Source organism: Aquarana catesbeiana, linkage group LG12, assembly GCF_042186555.1.
Source record: "Aquarana catesbeiana isolate 2022-GZ linkage group LG12, ASM4218655v1, whole genome shotgun sequence".
NCBI lineage: Eukaryota > Metazoa > Chordata > Amphibia > Anura > Ranidae > Aquarana > Aquarana catesbeiana.
The window spans coordinates 141,389,669-141,399,206 of record NC_133335.1 but is presented as its reverse complement, the minus strand read 5'-3'; the positions used below and the strand labels follow the sequence as shown (position 1 = coordinate 141,399,206).

The 9,538-nt window shown below is 38.6% G+C and overlaps 2 long non-coding RNA genes across 2 annotated transcripts; both read left to right on the top strand.

The window, feature by feature from the left end:
• Positions 1–230: 230 nt before the first annotated feature.
• LOC141114581 (uncharacterized) lies at positions 231–798 on the top strand. The gene is made up of 3 exons (XR_012236932.1): positions 231–417; positions 500–571; positions 675–798. It is a non-coding gene; the product is annotated as an uncharacterized lncRNA (long non-coding RNA).
• A 3,018-nt stretch (positions 799–3,816) lies between these two features.
• LOC141114073 (uncharacterized) lies at positions 3,817–4,448 on the top strand. The gene is made up of 3 exons (XR_012236863.1): positions 3,817–3,884; positions 3,995–4,103; positions 4,271–4,448. It is a non-coding gene; the product is annotated as an uncharacterized lncRNA (long non-coding RNA).
• Positions 4,449–9,538: the final 5,090 nt, after the last annotated feature.

Genomic DNA, 9,538 nt, shown 5'->3' with positions numbered 1-9,538 from the left:
ACGTTATGTAATAGTGCTCTGCTATATTTTCAGGTATGGAGAACAAGTGGCAAGAGGTATATAATTACCTCGCTCAGGGAACGTACCCATCAGCGTATTCAAAAAATGAACAACGCGTTCTTCGGAGGTATGCCTCCAAATTTTCAATAAATGGTGAGTGTCATAAACGATAATGCACGACAACAGATTGTAGGATCGCTCTTTCAGAAATGCATCTTTTAATGTCAATTTTGTTTTATAGAAGGAAAGCTCTTGTATGGCAATAAAATAGCCATTCAAAGTAAAGATGAGGCAAAGAGCATATTTCATCAATTTCACGCTTCCCCTATTGGCGGTCATACTGGCATTCTAAAAACGCGCTCTGCAGTGTGCTCCAGATTTTACTGGAACGCAATGACTGTACACATTGAGAAATGGGTATGCAATCTACTAAATTTGTTGTATTTATATACACATACACAAAAGCTGTACACATTTTTACAATTTGTTTTTCTTGAAGGTACAGGAATGTGAGCAGTGTCAGAAGGTGGGAAAACCATTGAAAGCAAGCCAACCATTGCAGTTTATTAAGGTAATTGTTGTTAAAGCTGTGTTATTTTTTAAACATAATAGATATGATGAGCGTCAACATGTATCATTCATTCATTTACAAAGAAATTATTCCATCCCATTAGGTGTCAAATGTGTGGGAACTCGTTGGCATCGACCTAACGGGACCTCTACCCAAAACTGTTAATGGAAATATATATATCCTCACGGCGACTGATTATTTTTCTAAGTGGGTGGAGGCGTTCCCACTAAAAATGAAAAGTGCTGCTGAAGTGGGACAACACCTTTGCTCTATGATATATAGACACGGATGTCCCAAAAGAATCCTGTCTGACCAAGGCAGAGAGTTTGTGAATCAAGTAGGTGTACTTCAAAAATAGCATAGTAGTAGAAATGATATAAGAGTTATGTTGCTACCTTCATTTTGTTTTAAACATGCTTCTTTTTACAGCTCAACAATGGGCTTTGTACGCTTCTGGGAATAGAAAGGAGTGTGACAGCAGCATACCATCCCCAAACAAATGGGCTTGATGAGAAAACTAACGACAACATAAAGCGGCAAGTTTAATTAGTATTTGGATTTACGTTTTATTACTGCATTCTGTTTCTTCCAATCAATTTGTGTTTGCATTCCACTGCTATTGCAAGTGGTTAAGCATAGAACATACTTCTCTTGAGTATGGGGCTCGTTGCATGAATGAATGTTTACTAGAGAGCTGTAAATGTGGTGTTAAGTAAACTTTTTTTTTTTTTTTTTTTTTTTAAATCTCTTTTTTTGTTTCACTCTAGAGCTCTAATGAAAGTGGTCAACGATAAGCAGGATGATTGGGATATGTATTTGGAACCTACATTATTTTCTTTGCGTTCAAAAATACAAACCACCACAAAATTTTCGCCATTTCAATTGATGTATGGAAGGGAGGCAGTTTTCCCCGCCGAAGTTCCTGTTGAAATGCCGGTTAGTTATTGTACAACTGTGCAATTCTGTGCTCACATATGCAAACTTATCAATTTCTGTGGGTGATTTAAGGCTGCATGGCTTATGTATAATTTTATAGGCTGTTCTCTTTCTAGACTTACAAAGTCAATATAGCTCTTGTGTGTGGTTTTTTTTTTTTTTTTTGGTAAATCGCTTAATTAAAATATATAGAAATTTCTTTTTGGTTTAGCTTTTACAGATCATTCTCCCGGATGAGACTAGTTATGTTTCTTTCATGGAGGAGAAGAAAGCTGCAATGGAGATAGTGAAAGCAGCCACAAAGGAAAATATTGCCAAGTCCCAGAACAGACAGAAGGAAGCCCATGATAAAAAAATACAGAAAAAGTATAAAAGCACAATTTATACTGTTGGGCAAAAGGTGATGGTGTTTAACATGAGGAAAAAAGGCAGGAAAGGTGGAAGGATAGAACCAGACTTCAACGGCCCTTTCACAATAGAGGCAATATCAGGGAAGCTTGTCACATTATTGAATGATGCTGGAGTTCCTCTAAAAAACAAATATAATGTTGACCACCTAAAGCCTTTCCTGACGACAAAAAATGAGGACAAGGAAAGTGATGATCAATCTATGAAGACGCCAAAAGGACACAGCAGTTCTAATACCGCTCAACAGAGACCTTCTGTCAAAAGTGATGCTGCAGAAGTACCGAAGGATAACATGATGATCACTATTCAGGTACAAGTGAACTCGATATCTGCATAAGATATATACAAAGATATCATTTTATGGTTATGTTTTCCCAACATTTTGTCACTCTGTTTAACCTCCATGCAGTTATAAAAATTTTTTAATGGTTTATACATGTAATTGAATGGGAATGTTGAATTTTAAGCCCTCAATAGATACTTCATGGAAAGTCGAGCACACCATAGAAGAGAGAGGTAGTTTTATAAAGTTTGACCCCGTTGGTCATATGTTTGGCCATGCCCTGTTGGTATGGCCTTTTTTATTTGTGTGTAAAGTTGCCACTGTTTGGCATAGTTTTACTCCATTCTTTTGCTACTTGGACCTCTTTGGTGAATATTGGCATTGCCCTGTTGGTATTGCCTTTGCCATCATTTGCCCATTCCCGCATTTCCTAAAAATGTGTCATTACTTTTTATCCAGTCCTTAAAGATTTGCTAATCATGCTCATTTTTTACCATTGCCTACCCAGTTCAAGTGTTATGGCAGAGAGAAGACGAGACATCACAGGTAGTTGTTGTAGGGCCTTATCCGCTGTTTGTCTCCTCATTTAAAACGCTGCGTGCAACAAAGTGGCTGGTAGATGAGGTAAGAGACTACTTCAGAACAGTTGAAAATATATTCAAGCCAAATGTGTTCTTATTGTGAAATTCTTTTTGTTCAAATACAGGTAATTGACTCCTACCTACATCTCATTATTAAAAAACAGCAGGCAAGTGTGACTTCAGTGAACTATGTGTGCTTGTGTTGTCTTTATTGTTCAGCATGATAAATTTACATTTGATTTTACACAGGAATCAGTTCGTCAAATTTGTGCAGTTGTTGCCAAAGCATTGTTTGATGGGCAAATACAGAAACTTGGAAAGGTGGGTTACTTATTGCGGTTACAGCTATATGTAAGAAATGTATCACATTGATTACTAACTTCATTTAAACACTTTTGCGCAGAATATGTATCCAGAGGACATTTGGGTGTGTCCCGTTAACGTTGGACAGCACTGGATTTTAGTGGTATTTATTCTAAGTTTACCTTTCTTTACTCATGTTATTGGACTATATTATTTCATTCTGTCATGTATGTAGGTTTGCCACCTTATCTTGAAAGGAAATTCAGAATAACTAAGCAAAAGTCATAAAATGTAGACATCTAAATTCATATCAAACTTTGGTTACATCTTCATCCTAACAATGGACACAATTTGAAACCACAAATGTCTTGGTGAATCCTTGACAGGTTTCAAACTTATGTGTATATCGATATTCAACTCTAACACAATGACCTTTCAGAGTGCATCTGCTCTATGGAGGCCTAATTGTGAATGTGAATTGTGTTTACCAAAAAATTAAAAATGTCTTTTAGATTTTCAACATGACACAGAAGGCCATGTTTGTCATAGACCCAATGGGAGCTGAACTTGCATATGCAGCCACATTGTACAATAACTGGGGGTAAGTGTGCCTCTTGAAAAAGTTATTTGATTAAACAATATAAAAAACAATATGTGCACAATTATATATATATTTTTTTTTTCTAATAGTTTGTTCCTGCGGATGGTCACTCGCAAAGATCAGATTGTTCAATGGAAAATGTATGTTCTCAACCACAGCAAACAACAGGACAGCAGTAGCTGTGGAGTTCTTATTTTGATGGTAATTATTTCGTTTTGACATTATATTTATTTCAGTCAATAATTAAATGTTAAAGTGTTAATATTGTGAAAGTGAAACTATTGCTTTTAGGAACTTTTCATGTTTTACAGTTTGCAAAAGAGTACCTAGAAAGTAGAAGTATAAATAATGTTAAAACCTCACCCGAAGCAATTTTGGATGCACGACTCCAAATAGCATGCACCCTACTGGAGTATAAAGGTCAGTCATATCAGTAACTGCATGAAACCTTTGTTAGTCTAAATGAATATGCCAAAAAATCAACATTGAATCTATCACGTTGTCTAAAATGTATTTATTTCTAAATGATTGCCAGACATTTTAAGATGTTGTGAAACCGGTTTACCAAATTCACATATTTATTTTAGATCATCATGGCTGAGCAAGTGCGGGAAGTTGGATAACTGATCAAGGAACCAAGAAAAGATGAAATCTGAAACCCTAAGTTGAGTAACTGTTCTGTCTAATTAATGCGTACATATTGTACATACTTAAATTTATTGGCATATTTTTGGAAGGTATGGCTTGGGTTGCATGTGCAGGTTTTCCTGTTTAGTAAAGCACTGATACAAGTAAAAATCTCAACAAAAGAAGCCCGGTTTTCTGTGGCGATTTGTTGCTTGTGCTGGTGGAAGATGCTGCGTACACTGTTTAGGAAGAGTTATGCCCTGTACACACAATAGTATTTTCCGATGGAAAATGTGTGATAGGACCTTGTTGTGGGAAATTCCGACCATGTGTGGGCTCCATCACACATTTTCCATTGGAATTTCCGACACACAAACTTTGAGAGCTTGCTCTAAAATTTTGTAAACAGAAAATTCGTTGTCGGAAATCCTGATCGTGTGTACACAAATCCGACGCACAAAGTGCCATGCATGCTCATAATAAATGAAGAGAGGAAAGCTATTGGCTACTGCACCGTTTATAGTCCCGACCTACGTGTTTTACGTCACTGCATTCAGAACGATCAGATTTTCAGACAACTTTGTGTAATCCGTGTGTATGCAAGACAAGTTTGAGCCAACATCCGTTGGAAAAAATCCTAGGATTTAGTTGTCGGAATGTCCGATCAATGTCCAACCGTGTGTTCGGGGCATTAGTCTGCAAGGGTTTCTGGTGTCCAGCAGGGCTAGAAGGCGATGCACCCTTCTATGTTGGCCAGAACTAGTTGGTGGATGTTTTCAAGGAGCTGGCTGGATATGCTTCTCCTTTGAACAGAGTTTGAGATGGAGTGTCAGATATTTCCTTGGATATTAGTCTCCATTTTTGGGTTACAGAAGTGAGAGATGCGGGCAGTTGCTGTGTTTGGCTTGCACTTCCCGCATGCTCTACATGTAGAATCTAAAAAGAGGGAAAAGGCAGAATTGGAGATTTACAGAAGGAGTAGCTTGCAGTAGCATACAAGTGTTTTGAAGAAAGGTCAAGTTGGTTCATAAAAGTTAAAGCTGCAGTGGCTTAGAAGTGTGTTCAAACCCCTGTAGGCTGATCTGGAGATTTAAATGACCGGTGTGCCACCCTCATGAATAAGTGTAATAACAAAAGGCAAAGAGCCGAAGCCTGTAATCATAAGTAGGACATGTGCCACTGTTACTTCCAATAAGCGGGAAGCAGAGGATTTGATCAACTCAAATGGCTGAGTTGAGTGAGATACAAGGAAGGCCCTCTACCGATCTCCAGGAGATGCATGTATTGATTTAGTTAAGGTGGGGCTCCCTAGAGAGGAAATAGATGGTAATACCACCCCAGCATTGCTTAAGTGAAAGCAAGTGGTTGGGAATGGTAGATTCAGTCACATTTAGTATTTATGTTGTGTCAAAATGGAGCACTTAACAAAAATATACCATGCTGAGAACACTTGCATGTCTGTCCAAACACAGGGACGCTGATGAGCAGGCCTGTGTTTGGAGAGAAATGCAAGTTTATTAGTTGCGTTGGTAGTGGATGCCTTTTTTATGAAAGTTTTTCAAGGCAACAGTGGGCAGCGTACTACACTTTAGCATTAAGAAATGGGCAGATAGAGAAATGTGAGCTATGTGTTTGGCAGAGTTGTAAGGAACATATTATCTGCTTTTGTCTCTTATACTTTTCAGCTACTGACCATCGAGAGGTTTAGCAGGCAGAGCAGATGACCATGCTAGATGGGAGGAGGCAGACCAGAAGAGAGCCTGAAGAAGATGAGTCTGATTTCCTGATTGTAGAAATGTGAGCTATGTTTTTGGCACAGTTGTAAGGAACATATAATCTGCTTTGTCTCTTACTCATTTGAGGTACTGAACATCGAGAGGTGGAGCAGGCAGAGCAGAAGACCATGCTAGATGGGAGGAGGCAGACCAGAAGACAGCCAGAGGAAGATGCGTCAGATTTCCTGATTGTGGATGAATTGGAGTGGACTTTCATCTGAGTGTTTCCTTATGACGGGCAAGAGACTATCTGGGACTTAATTTCGACAAACTGCCAAAGATATAGTTTAACCCTGCTCAACAATAATGTTGTCGCTTTCCAGGGACAATAAAACCAAAGTCTGATCGCCTAGAAGATACAGGGGTCAAAAGGGAATTTTTTCCTCCTATTTGCAATACGGGGGGTTTATTTTGCCCTTTCCTGGAAAGGTTGTGAAATTATGTTTTTGTTTTTATAATAAAGTTCATATTCCCTTTAAATAGTTTGTATAATAAAAGTTTTATTTATGTCACCTTAATGATTTAGTATGGTTATTAGGGGGGGGGGTTTGGCTGTAATGAAGTAGAACATTTATTATAACATAAGGTAGGGGTTTCTGATTACTTGAGTATAAAAAAAAAGTATTCCTAAAAAAATCTTAGTCTAATGAGGACAAATGCTGTCAGAGTGATTATAAATGCAGCATGATGAGTTTGATTTTGGTCTAGCTGTAGAGACTAAGCTTTGTCAATAAAACATGGAAATTGTTTGCCTTCTATGTAGATAGAAGGCAAACAATTTCTATATTTTATTGACAAAGCTTAGTCTCTCAGTGTGACAGCTGAAATGACACAGTAGGTGAGTGGCAGGCAGTGTCTGTGTTACTGTGTATCAGTCACTGTCTGACAGACAATGAGGGGCTTGCACATTATGACGAAGCGTGAGGTACACTGATTAGGATTTGGGGGGGAAACAATGCACTCTGCGTCAGGCACAGTCATTTAACAATGTGTTGAATTGATGCAGAATGTCGCGTAATTATTGGCAAAGAGTGGGACTCGTTCTCGATCTGTCACCTAGAGATTGAGAGATGATAGTGTGTGTGGAGCGTTGTAACCTCTAACCCCTTTCACACTGAGTAGCTTAAGGGGGAAACTAATGGCTCCTTTAAAATTTTTAGTTTTGGGCTACACATATCTTACAGCAGGCCTCAAATATTTCACTTGCATTTAGTGAAAAAAAAGGTATTGGGAGCTGGGCTGCATGGGAGAGGGGGTTAAGCACCGCTCGGGTGGTTGATCGGGAGATGTTCTCCCACTGATTGACCCATGTGGGAAAAGAGCATGTAGGAAGAATTGATCCGCGTGATTGCACGCTGTTACAGCTAACATTATTATTAGCTCTCCTGCTGCCGTGCGCCTGTGATAGACAGAACGGCTATCCAAAGTTGGGATGCATTCTATCTATCAACCTGATTGTGCCCATTGCAGCCTCACATGGGGGCACAGGTGAGGCTGCACTGATGAAGTTGTTGTAAATATATGTTTGTAAATTGACTGTGCATAAGACATTTAAGGGATGTTTAATGTGAATTAGTAGGGCGTGTTTAGGTGAGGGGCATGTTAGGTTAGGGATTGAGTGAGGCACTGGTGGTGAATAACCCTTGAGGCCTGGCAAAAAATTAGCATCCCTGCCCTATAGAGTTACACAGAGCTCTGACCGATCCTTAGTAATGTGCCTTTCAGGGGTCAATAGATGTCCAGTTTATGTCTTATTAATGCAGGCAGACCAGTATATCCTCTTCAAATGTGCACGCTGAGTAATGAGATCACATATGTGTAAAAACAATTATATGTGATTTCTCAAGTGTGTGTGTGTGTGTGTGTGTATATCTATAGATAGATAGATAGATAGATAGATAGATAGATAGATAGATAGATAGATAGATAGATAGATAGATAAAATTATAAATAATTAAATAAATGAAAGAAAATGTGTGCATTGCCCCTGTATATATCCATGTCGCCAAAAAATGATGGCTGTATCCATCCATCTATCAGTGCTGTATCCATACATGACCGCTGTATCCATCCATCAGCGCTCTATCCATCTATACATGAGCGCTGTATCCATGCATCTCATACATCCATGACAGCTGTATCCATCTATCCTTCATACATGAGCGCTGTATCCATCCGGTCCGTCCATCCATCCAAACATAACACATGACCGCTGCATGACGGCACACATGACCACTATATCCATACATCTATGTCCGCTATATCCATACATACATCTATGTCCGCTATATATATCTATAAACGCTATATACATAAATACATCTATGAACGCTATATCCATACATCTATGACTGGTATATACATACATACATGCTCGCTATATCCATACATCTATGATTGCTATATCCATACATCTATGACCGCTATATCCATACATCTATGGCCGCTATATCCATACATACATCTATGTCCGCTATATGCATACATCTATGACCAGTATATACATCTATGAACGCTATATACATACATACATCTATGACCGCTATATCCATACATCTATGGCCGCTATATCCATACATCTATGACCGCTATATCCATACATCTATGGGCGCTATATGGCCGCTATATCCATACATCTATGACCGCTACATCCATACATCTATGTCCGCTATATGCATACATCTATGACCAGTATATACATCTATGAACGCTATATACATACATACATCTATGACCGCTATATCCATACATCTATGACCGCTATATCCATACATCTATGGCCGCTATATCCATACATCTATGGCCGCTATATCCATACATCTATGACCGCTATATCCATACATCTATGTCCGCTATATGCATACATCTATGACCAGTATATACATCTATGAACGCTATATACATACATCTATGACCGCTATATCCATACATCTATGACCGCTATATCCATACATCTATGGCCGCTATATCCATACATCTATGACCGCTATATGCATACATCTATGACCAGTATATACATCTATGAACGCTATATACATACATACATCTATGAATGCTATATCCATACATCTATGACCGCTACAACCATACATCTATGGCCACTATATCCATACATCTATGACCGCTATATCCATACATCTATGACCGCTATATCCATACATCTATGACCGCTATATACATACATCTATGGCCGCTATATCCATACATCTATGGCCGCTATATCCATACATCTATGACCGCTATATCCATACATCTATGGCCGCTATATCCATACATCTATGACCGCTATATACATACATCTATGACCACTATATCCATACATCTATGACCGCTATATACATACATCTATGGCCGCTATATCCATACATCTATGGCCGCTATATGGCAGCTATATCCATACATCTATGGCCGCTATATGGCCGCTATATCCATACATCTATGACCACTATATCC